The sequence below is a fragment of the Rhinoraja longicauda genome, chromosome 34 (assembly GCF_053455715.1).
Source record: "Rhinoraja longicauda isolate Sanriku21f chromosome 34, sRhiLon1.1, whole genome shotgun sequence".
NCBI lineage: Eukaryota > Metazoa > Chordata > Chondrichthyes > Rajiformes > Arhynchobatidae > Rhinoraja > Rhinoraja longicauda.
The window spans coordinates 15,128,218-15,140,605 of record NC_135986.1 but is presented as its reverse complement, the minus strand read 5'-3'; the positions used below and the strand labels follow the sequence as shown (position 1 = coordinate 15,140,605).

General features: G+C 49.6%; 2 pseudogenes; both read right to left on the bottom strand.

The window, feature by feature from the left end:
- Nucleotides 1–12,388, bottom strand: part of LOC144609593 (histone H2A-like) — a 90,634-nt pseudogene that overhangs the window by 62,956 nt on the left and 15,290 nt on the right.
- LOC144609741 (histone H4-like) lies at nucleotides 5,278–5,587 on the bottom strand (annotated as a pseudogene).

The window sequence follows — 12,388 nt, the reverse complement described above, 5'->3', positions numbered from 1 at the left end:
GTAACTGGTTACCATGTAAACGCAAAGCTGCTCATAATGCTGTGTACACGCCGCGCACAGACCAGCCCCTGTTCGCTCTGCGCCCCATTTTCTCGCGCTCTGGGTTCAAGGACAACAAACACCTTTATTACGCACTTTCCCCGCGCGGACCTCAGTCGCTGATCAGCCCTTCCACAGTCACTGAGTTACTGCATCTACATCTACAAAGTGACGAGGCCGGTTGGAGGAACAAAGGCAGCGACCAGATACACCAGCTCCAAGTAACGACCCACACAGCGTTGACGCAGCTAACGGAAATCCTAACGGCTCTGTTCAGAGCCACGCACGGTCTCGCTGAAAGTGTTGTGCCGATATTTCGACACCTCATTGCTCCAACTGGTTCGATATTTCATTTTCAGGCGATGATTCTCATTCTGTTTAATTTGATCAAATTAGCCGTCCAGACCACGGTATAATCCATGTGTCGCTCTGCATTCATGCCAACTGCACAGAAACGGAAACATCACTCTCTGCTTGCCCGTTAGTTTGTCTCAATCTTCATACACTTTTCTCAATGATCTTTCCCTTCAGATTGGATTAACATGAACAAAATGTTGGAGTGTTTGTTGCTGCTGCTGCTGTTTTAATTGTGAAGTGACTGACTTTTAGTGACTGCAGTCTGGTGTTTTGAACGTGTGAGTCGTTTGCTATTCGAGAAGCAAACATATTAAGTGCTGCGACGGCTCCGTGAGTCATTAGACCATTGGTCATCAATAATCTAATGTCCTTTGTGCATAGAACGATGTCTAACATGTTCTGTGAACCGCGTTTGTTCCGACAGGTTTGCGGTTTCAAATAGTAAGTGAACATTGCTAAGAATCTCTCACCATGGAACGAATTCACACTCGGGTGATCATAGAATCAGTCTGAAGAAGGGTCTCGACCCGAAACGTCACCCATTCCTTCTCTCCCGAGATGCTGCCTGACCTGCTGAGTTACTCCAGCGTTTTGTGAATAAAAACCTTCGATTTGTACCAGCATCTGCAGTTATTTTCTTATAGAATAACCGGGGATGTGGGGATCCATTATCACACATAGATGTGTAATTAATTAAGTCTAGGGTATTGTTGAAGATATATACTTTCATTTTGGGCGGGCTTTTCAAATTTCAGTTCTTTTGGGGACTGGCGGTTATTTTCCGCGCTTCTCCTGTTGGCGCCTGGTCATTGGAGGAAGAGGCAGCTCTACGATTGGCCTATTTCACATCACCAATGAGATGAAGCGCTGCGCCACCAATGGTAAGCGTCGCACCGCATTCCTCCTGAAGCTACAAGATGGGGGAGTGCGGGAGGATTTCCTCATTCTCTGCTCGCAGAAGTTTGTGGAAATGAGGAAACGGTGGCCCACCTCTTCAAAGAGTGTGGATTTGCCAGGAGAGTCTGGAGAGGTCTGCAGGGGTCCCTGTCACGATTCATTCCGAGCAGCTCCGTCACAGAGGACTCTGTGCTCTACGGACTGTTCCCAGGGACGCATTCCGAGACTGACATCGAGTGCTGCTGGAAGGTCATCAACTCGGTGAAAGACGCTCTTTGGTCTGCCCGATCCTTGTTGACCTCCCAGCGGAGCGAGCTGTCCGTCAAGGAATGTTGCCGACTGGCCCACTGCAGACTGCAGGAGTACGTGCTGAGGGACGCTCTGAAGCTCGGTGCAGCCAACGCCAAGGCCCTGTGGGGGAGGACCACAGTCTAGGGCCCTTCCGCTGCTGGACATGGGGGGCAGGGTGTGGTGGAGAGAGACGCCCCTCCAAATAAGGGATATGTATGTAAATGTCTAAGTAAATGCCTGTATTGAATATGTAACCTCCGGAAATGTCGGATGGGTTTGTTTAAAAATAATGTTTTGTAAATGATATTTATTACTAGAATAAAGTATTTTTTGATTAAAAAAAAAAAAGTGACTCCATGGATCCTGTGGCGTGGTTCCCAGAACAGACTGCCCAGCTTGTCTGGCAAAATGCCTCATCGCCAGAACTCACCAACAAGCACCAAGACCTGGCTTGGCTGGCGGTGAGGGGAGCCCTCCCAGTCAGATCCTTCCTGCACCGCCGGAACCTCACTACCAGCGCACGCTGCCCTCGGGACGGCTGCTACGGAGAGGAAACGGTGGCCCACCTCTTCAAAGAGTGTGGATTTGCCAGGAGAGTCTGGAGAGGTCTGCAGGGGTCCCTGTCACGATTCATTCCGAGCAGCTCCGTCACAGAGGACTCTGTGCTCTACGGACTGTTCCCAGGGACGCATTCCGAGACTGACATCGAGTGCTGCTGGAAGGTCATCAACTCGGTGAAAGACGCTCTTTGGTCTGCCCGATCCTTGTTGACCTCCCAGCGGAGCGAGCTGTCCGTCAAGGAATGTTGCCGACTGGCCCACTGCAGACTGCAGGAGTACGTGCTGAGGGACGCTCTGAAGCTCGGTGCAGCCAACGCCAAGGCCCTGTGGGGGAGGACCACAGTCTAGGGCCCTTCCGCTGCTGGACATGGGGGGCAGGGTGTGGTGGAGAGAGACGCCCCTCCAAATAAGGGATATGTATGTAAATGTATGTAAATGTCTAAGTAAATGCCTGTATTGAATATGTAACCTCCGGAAATGTCGGATGGGTTTGTTTAAAAATGATGTTTTGTAAATGATATTTATTACTTGAATAAAGTATTTTTTGATATAAAAAAAAGAGGGAAAACCGGAGACAACATTCCTTGACGGACAGCTCACACTGCGCACGTTTAAGGATGCCAGTCTCCCGGAACAGGGGGCCGCTGCACTGCTCCCATTCCCCTGGGGCTGGTGCCCATTGGCACTGCTCCCAGTCTCCTGGGGGTGGGGGGCAACAGACACGTTCTTCCTCTTAACTTCCTCCTCCCCCGTTTTCTTCCTCTGCCTCTGCTTCCGTTGTCGGCTCCTCCCGGTCTTTTTTGGGACTTGCTTGCCCCTCCGGCTTTTTCTCTGTACGCACAGCCTTCAACGTTTTCCTCGACTGTACCACCTTCCATTCCTCCTCTTCCTGTTCCCCCTCTTCCATCGACTCACCCTCGTGGGCAGGGGCCTGGGGGGCTCTGTCCTACGGTTGGGGGCTCGAGGTGGTCGCGCTGTAATCGCCCCTGCTCTCCATTCCTTTTTGGGCTTTTGCCGTGGTAGGAGAAGTCTCGTCCACCCTGGGGGTGCTGGCAGCAGCCCCTCTTATCGCCTGTGCATACGTGCCTGCTCTTTTTGGGCAGGCCCTGTAAAGGTGGCCTGCCTCCCCACACAGGTTGCAGCTCTTACTCTCTTTGCAGTCCCTTGTCTCGTGGCCTTCTAGTTTGCAGTTTCTGCAGACGACTGTCCTGCATTCTGCCGCCACGTGCCCAGGTTTGTTGCATTTCCTGCACACCCGGGGCTGCCCCGCGTACGTCGTGTAGCCCCGGTTCCCTCCGATGGCCAACACCGAGGGAGGGTGGATGATGAATCCCTTCCCGTCCACCCTCAGCTTCACCTTTACTTGCCTCTTGCTCGTCCAGATCCCGAACAAGTCCTTTATGTCCACGCAGTTCCCGGCCCCTTCGACGTAGCGCGCAAGGAAGGTGAGGACATCCACGGCGGGCACATGTGGGTTGAACATGTGCACCGTGATCATCCGTTCCCTCTGGGTGGGGAGGGTGAAGAGCGGCTGCACCTTCAGGAGCGACAGCGGGGCTTCGTTCCCCTTCTCCCGGAAGTCCTGCAGCAACTTCTGCCATCCCGCCGGGTTCTGGAAGGTAACGTCGAAATATCCGTTACCTGGGAAGTCCTGGAGGCAGAAGATGTCCCCGGCCTTGAATCCACAGGCCTCCAGCAGCACCTTCTTGGTGAAGAGGTCCCTTGAGAAAGGGATCCCCTCCCTGAGGTCCTTCACCGATACACGCAGGGTATTCCGGATACCCTGTCCTCCACTTGCTGCTGCCATCCCACCTGGATAAGGATGTTAGGTTGGTTACCCAACCAGCATGGATCCACCCCTAAACCAGCCTCGTGCTCCTGACCTCCGCTCCTCGTCACTGATTCACGCCTCAATACAGATACTGCTTTTATACTGTTCTTATAAGAACATTAGGTTGTGCAAGAACAGATACTACACTTGATCTTAGCCAAAAGGCCGACTGGCCCACTGCAGACTGCAGGAGTACGTGCTGAGGGACGCACTGAAGCTCGGTGCAGCCAACGCTAAGGCCCTGTGGGGGAGGACCACAGTCTAGGGTCCTTCCGCTGCTGGACATGGGGGGGCAGGGTGTGGTGGAGAGAGACGCCCCTCCAAAAAAGGGATACTGGGTAAATGTCTAAATGTAAGTAAATGTTTAAGTGAATGTCTGTACCAAACGTAACCTCCGGAAATGTCGGATGGGCTTGTTTAAGAATATGTTTTGTGAATGATATTTATTATTTGAATAAAGTATTTTTTGATCCAGGCCGTGCTGTTGCCCAAGAAAACCAGCGCAACCTCTGGCACTAAGAGCAAATAGATCAGCGAAACGTCAATCTAACGACCCAAAGGCTCTTTTCAGAGCCACTCACAGTGTCTGTCGAAGGGCTGAGTACCGGCTCGGGTGGGCGGTTTCCGTTCAGTCTATCCGTTCACGTATGAAACAACCGGACCTACTCACGTTCCCCTTTGCGTCCCGCCAACTCCCATGAATAAAGCCAACATCTGCCCCGCACAAAGCGATCCGCTTCTGTCCGGCTTCCTCCACAGTCCACATTCTCCTCTCCGTCAGTTACACGGAGCTCTCACCCAACGGGATCAGTGAGAGGGGAGCAGGGGAATTTCAGAAAATCCGATGTTTCTAGAACATCAATCCGTAGAGGGAAAATTTAACCTACATACCGTCACCATCTGCGTGACGACTCCCAAATACTGGGAATAACAACCGGTCACAGCATCTGTGAAGGGAATGAATAGCGGACATTTCGCCGACACGAATCTTTGTCTCCATGGAGCAACGCCTCTCTTCATGACCGAATGCCGCCCAGACTGTTCCGATACCGGACCGGTGTTAAACAGGCGGAGACACCACTCCGCAACAGTACAACCGATCACCAATGTCACAAAATGTTCCTTTACCGGATCATATTGACTGCTGCAGGATTCAATATAATTAGTTGAAAATCTCATCGGCCCCAGTGAACCTTTAACAAATTATAATTAACTAAATCGGGTGGTCACTGTTCTCTCTGTGAGGCTGTGGGCGGCTCTTAGAAGAGCCTTTGTTTTGTGTTCGAATAAAGGGGTAGTTATTTATCCGCCGAACCCGTAGAGTGCGGCCCTGGCGTTTCAGAGCGTACACCACATCCATGGCAGTGACCGTCTTGCGCTTGGCGTGCTCGGTGTAGGTGACCGCGTCCCTGATCACATTCTCCAGGAAAACCTTCAGCTCCCCGCGGGTCTCCTCGTAGATCAGACCCGAGATCCGCTTGACCCCGCCACGCCGAGCCAGGCGGCGGATGGCTGGCTTGGTGATGCCCTGGATGTTATCGCGAAGTACTTTTCGGTGCCGCTTTGCTCCGCCTTTGCCCAGACCTTTGCCTCCTTTCCCTCGGCCAGACATGATGCTGCTTCACTCGAGTCGCTGCTCAGTGACAATCACGCTGTTGCTGTCTCCTTTTATACACAGCGCCCCGACCTGCCGGGAAAATGCAGAGGAGGAGAAAAGGCAGAATCATTGTGACAGACAGAAAGAGGGACGCCTCTCATCTTCCAGCTCCGCCCTCCGTTTTCTTTAACCGCCAATTTCCAACCGTCAATAAACAATACAATTTAAATTTAGCGTTCCCGCCAATCCCCATGTTGAACTGGTCAAAATAAGGAACTGCAGATGCTGATTCATACGAAAGATGGACACAAAGTGCTGGAGTAACCAGCATCTCAAGAGAAAAGTGATAGGTGATGTTTTTGCTCGGGACCCTTCTTCAGCCTGAAATTGGGGAGGGGTTGTGGGGGAAATTGAGGAGACAGTGGAGAGGGCATGGAAAGTTGGAGGTGAGAAAAGACCGAGTCAAATCAGGGCCAGCAACAATTTACCTTTCCACTTGCAGCAACAGCAGCTGATGTTTAGCTTGTGGAGGGATGTGAACGGTTAATTCTCTGCGTTTAAATGACTTCTACCAACACTCTCCTCCCCTCCCCCTTTGCCCCCATCACCCTCTAGTCGTTTAACCAGATCCACAGTTTTCCCCATTGTATCCCTCTTGGGATCGCACCTTCCTTAGCCACAACTTTGCAACAAGGTCCAGAGCAGTTGGGAAGGTGGGACTAGGAAGGGCAGATGGCAAATAAGAGATGTTGCATTTTGGCCTGTGAAACAATGGACACGACTTGCACGTAAATGGTAGGACCCTGAAGTGTGTTGCAGAACACAGAGATCTGGGTGTACAGGTGTATGGCTCCCTGAAAATGGTCAGTCAGGTGGACAGCGCGGTGTAGGCTGTGTTTGGCATGTTCTGTTCTCTCTCCCCCTCAATCCTCCTCCTCGGTGATTTCAACATCCATATGGACTCCACTGACTCCACAATAACCGCTGACTTCACTGAAATACTCAACTGCTTTAACCTCACTCAACACGTCAATTTTCCCACCCATAACCGTGGGCACATTCTGGACCTTGTCTGCTCCACTGGACTAAATCTACATCACCTCTCTGGCTCCGACCCCACCCTCTCTGATCACTTAGCCATCACCATGTCTGTCAACATTCCCACCCCAGCTCCAAAGCAAAAACGCAAAATCAACTTCCGTAAGCTGAACTCTGTTTCACCTACCTCGCTCTCATCCTCCCTCTCTGAAATAATGTCCACCTCTCCCTTCGTTGACCTCCACAGCCCCTCTGACCTCACTGACTACTACAACCGCACTCTCTCCTCCTGCCTCGACCAGCTTGCACCTATAAAAACCAAAACAGTTTCCTTCACCCACTCTGCTCCCTGGTTTACCCCTGAACTCCACGTGATGAAAACTCATGCCCGCCAACTTGAAAGACTCCGCAACAAAACAGGTCTCACAATTCACTCCCAAGCCTACAAAGACCACATGCAGCACTACAAAGATGCCCTCTCCCGCGCCCACTCCACCTACTACTCTCAAATAATTCACTCTGGCTCCGGAAACCCAAAAACACTCTTCTTTACAATAAACAAACTCCTCAGCCCCCTGGACACCATCTCCCAATCATTCACAGTTGACAAATGCACCACTTTCCTTTCATTCTTCCAAAGCAAAATAGACAACATCTACAGCACCTTAACCACCAACGCACCTGCTCCCCCTCAAACCACCTGCCCCCCCTTATCCTGTCAGCCCCTGCCTCAATTCTCACCAATCTCCACCACCGACCTCTCTGACCTCTTTACAGGAATAAAAACTGCCACCTGCTCTCTGGACCCCATCCCCTCCAGCTTTGTCAAGGCCTGCCTTCCTGCTCTCTCTCCACTTATCACTGCAACAATAAACTCCTCCCTGTCCACTGGCATCGTCCCGCCATCCCTCAAAATCGCTGCTGTCACCCCCATTCTGAAAAAACCTGGTCTAAACCCTGACACCCCAAACAACTTCAGACCAATCTCCAACCTACCCTTTCTGTCCAAAGTTTTGGAACGTGCTGTAGCTTCCCAACTCAAATACCACCTCTCTACCAATAACCTGTATGAAACTTTCCAATCCGGATTCCGCTCAAACCACTGTACTGAAACTGCGCTCGTCAAAATCACAAACGACATTATCCTCTCCTCCGACGCTGGCAACCTCAACATCCTCATCCTACTTGACCTCAGCGCCGCCTTTGACACCATAAATCACTCCATTCTCCTCACCCGACTTGAAACCTCCCTTAACATCACCGGCACAGCCCTATCCTGGTTCAAATCTTACCTCTCTGACAGACACCAGTTCATCTCCATTAACAACTGTAAATCCCCCACCGCTCCCCTCCCCCAAGGTGTCCCCCAAGGCTCAGTCCTTGGCCCCCTCCTCTTCATCCTCTACCTGTTCCCCCTTGGTCAATTAATCCGCCGTCATGGTCTCAACTTCCACTGCTTCGCCGATGATATCCAGCTCCTCATCTCCACCAAGTCAATCTCCCCCACCACACACTCCACACTGACAAACTGCATCACTGAAATAAAATCTTGGCTTCAATCAAATTTCCTCAATATCAATTGCAACAAATCTGAAATCATCATCATTGGTCCAAAAACGCTCACCAAATCCACCCAAAACTTCATCCTCAATATTGATGGTCTCCCAGTATCCACCTCACCTCACATCCGGAATCTTGGAATCATCTTTGATCAAGCCCTCTCCTTCGACAAACACATCACAAAGACAGCCTTCTTCCACCTCAAAAACATTGCCCGTCTCCGTCCATCCCTCTCCTCCACAGCTGCAGAAACCCTCATCCACGCCTTCATCACCTCCCGTCTGGACTACTGCAACAGCCTCCTCTATGGCGCACCCTCAAAAATCATCAGTAAACTTCAATACATTCAAAACTCCGCTGCCCGTCTACTCACCCACACCCCGATCCGTGACCATATCACCCCCGTCCTTTATAAACTCCACTGGCTCCCCATCCCCCAGAGAATCCAGTACAAAATCCTCCTCATAACCTACAAAGCCCTCCATAACCTGGCCCCATCCTACCTGACCGACCTCCTCCACAAGCACACTCCCACCTGCACCCTCCGCTCTGCTGCTGCCAATCTCCTATCCCCCCACATCCGGACCAAACTCAGATCCTGGGGGGACAGGGCTTTCTCCATCGCTGCTCCCACCCTATGGAACTCACTACCCCAAACCGTCAGAGACTCCTCCACACTCACCACATTCAAAACATCGCTGAAGTCTCACCTGTTCAGTACTGCCTTCAACCACTGAAGGTCACCTCACCTTCTGTCTCCTTTCTCTGTTCGTTTATTTATTTACTTATTTATCTATTTATTAATTTCCCTATGTTCTCTAAATCTCTGTAAAGCGTCTTTGAGTATATGAAAAGCGCTATATAAATAAAATACATTATTATTATTATTATTATTTACTTCACTGGGAAGGATAGAGTACAAATGTTGCCACATCATCATGCAGCTGAGCAAGTCGTTAGTTTTAGAGGGATTTGGGCCAAATGTAGGTAAAAGGGACCAGCACAATATGCCAACTTAGTTGGCATGGACAAGGTTTCCATGCTGCACAGCTCTATGACTTTATGACTGGAATTTAAACGATGATAGATGACTGGCACTCACTGTGTGACCTAAAAAGATTTAAGGTTATTATTATTGTCACGTGCACCAACGGGAAACAATAATACTCCCCTGCACTGTACTGTAGGGAGACTGTGTGACCAATCACACAACACAATAATATAAAGACAAGGAACCTCAAACTGCTCTGTGGGGCAACAGATTTCCAACACCAACCCCTCTGCTGCACAGATAAAGACAGGAACACCCCCTGCACTACACTGTGAAATCACAGCCCAGTACAGACCACACAGCCTATGGACAGAGAGCTTTGCACTAGCCACTCCCAACACTGTAAGGGCACAGACCGCACAAACCACCTCAGGACTGCATGGAGACTGCCCAGTACAGCTCCAGCACTGACAGTAGGGAGATGGACAAAGGGAATCCAACCACAGTCCTGCAGGGACACAGATTGGTGTGATCTCAGACTGTAACGCATAGGACTGTAACTCCCTGGGATGGCGGGACTTACATATGAGGAAAGACTGGATACTCGCTGGAATTTAGAAGACTGAGGGGGGATCTTATACAAACATATAAAATTCTTAAGGGGTTGGAGAGGCTAGATGCGGGAAGATTGTTCCCGGTGTTGGGGGAGTCCAGAACCAGGGGTCACAGCTTAAGGATAAGGGGGAAGTCTTTTAGGACCGAGATGAGAAAACATTTCTTCACACAGAGAGCGGTGAGTCTGTGGAATTCTCTGCCACAGAAGGTAGTTGAGGCCAGTTCATTGGCTATATTTAAGAGGGAGTTAGATGTGGCCCTTTTTGCTAAAGGGATCAGGGGGTATGGAGAGATGGCAGGTACAGGCTACTGAGCTGGATGATCAGCCATGATCATATTGAATGGCGGTGCAGGCTCGAAGGGCTGAATGGCCTACTCCTGCACCTATTTTCTATGTTTCTATGTAACACGGCATTCAATATCATCATCCCCTCCAAACTGGTTACCAAGCTCAGGGAACTGGGTCTCTGCACATCCATATGCAACTGCATCAAATTCCTGGGCATGCACATTTCTGAACATCTGTCCTGGCCCGAGCACATTGATGCAATCATAAAGAAAGTGCATCAATGTTTATACTTCTAAGATTCAGGAAATTCTGTATGTTAACAAACACATTATTGAACTTCTACAGGTGTATAGTAGAGAACATATTGACTGGTTGCACCATGGCCTGGTTCAGCAACTTGAAACGCCCAGGACCAAAGATGATTGCAAAAATGGATGAACACTGCCCAGTCCATAGGCACAAAAAGCTGGAGTAACTCAGCGGGACAGGCAGCATCTCTGGAGAGAAGGAATGGGTGACGTTTCGGGTCGAGACCCTTCTTCAGACTGGTTAAGGACAATGGAAACGAGAGATATAGACGGTGATATGGAGGTAAAGAATAATGAATGAAAGATATGCAAAAAAGTAACAGTGATAAAAGAAACAGGCCATTGTTAGCTGCTTATAGGGTGAAAATGAAAAACTAATGCAACTTGGATGGGGGAGGGATAGAGAGAGAGAGGGAATCTCAGGGCTACTTGAAGAGAGAAACATAGAAAAATAGATGTAGGAGTAGGCCATTCGCCCTTCGAGCCAGATCAATGTGATCATGGCTGATCATCTAAAATCAGTACCCCGTTCCGGCTTTCTCTCCATGTCCCTTGATTCCTTCAGCCCTGAGAGCTAAATCTAACTCTCTCTTGAAAACATCCAGTGAGTTGGCCTCCACTGCCTTCTGTGGCAAGGAATTCCACAGATTCACAACTCTCTGGCTGAAAAAGTTTTTCCTCATCTCAGTCCTAAATGGTCGCCCCCTTATTCTTAAACTGTGACCCCTGGTTCTGGACTCTCCCCCCCCCCCCCCCCCCCCCCTCATCGGGAGCATTTTTCTGCATCAAGCCTGTCCAATCCCTTAAGAATTTTATATGTATCTACAAGATCCCGTCTCATCCTTCTCAATTCCAGTGAATACAAGACCAGTCAACCCATTCTTTCATCATATGTCTGTCCCTCCCTCTGGGAATTAATCTGGTGAACCTTCTCTGCAGTCCCTCAATAGCATTAATGTCCTTCCTCAAATAAGACATAAATTGCACACAATACTCCAGGGTTGGTTTCACCAGGGCCCTGTACAACCTGCTTGCTCCTAACTCAAATCCTCTCGCAATGAAGGCCAACAGCTTTCTTCACTGCTCGTTGTTCCTGCATGCTTACTTTCAGTGTTTGATGTACAAGCACACCCGGGTCGTGTTGCACCTCCCCTTTTCCGAATCTGACACCATTCCGATAATAATCTGCCTTCCTGTGCACCACCAAAGTGGATAACCTCACATTTATCCACATTATACTGCATCTGCCCACTCACCCAACCTATCGAAGACACCCTGCAGCCTCATAGCATCCTCCTGGCAGCTCACACTGCCGCCCAGCTTTGTGTCATCCGCAAACCTGGAGATGGCACATTTAATTCCCTCGTCTAAATCATTAATATATATTGTAAATAACTGGGATCCCAGCACCGAACCTTGCAGCACCCCACTGCCTGCCATTCTGAAAAGGACCCGTTAATTACTAATCTTTGCTTCCTGTCGGTCAACCAGTTCTCTATCCATGTCAATACCCTAACCCCAATACGATGTGCTCTAAATTTCCACACTAATCCCTTGTGTGGGACCTTGTCAAAGGCTTTTTGAAAGTCCAGTTACACCACACCCACTGGCTCTCCGTTATCCATTCTACTTGTTACATCCTCAAAAAAAATCCAGAAGATTAGTCAAGCATGATTTCCCCATCATAAATTCATGCTGATTTTGACCTATCCTGTTACTGCTTTCCAAATGCGCAGATATAACATCTTTAATAATCAACTCAAGCATCTTCCCCACTACCGATGTTAGGCTAAGTGATCTATAATTTCGTTTTCTCTCTCTCTCCTTTCTTAAAGAGTGGAGTTACATTGGCCACCCTCCGGTCCACAGAACTGATCGAGAGTAGAAAGAACATTGGAATATTGTTTATCAATGCATCCACGATTTCTAGGGACACCTACTTGAGTACTCTGGGATGTAGACCATCAGGCCCTGGGGATTTATCTGCCTCCAGTCCCAACACCATTTCCTGACTA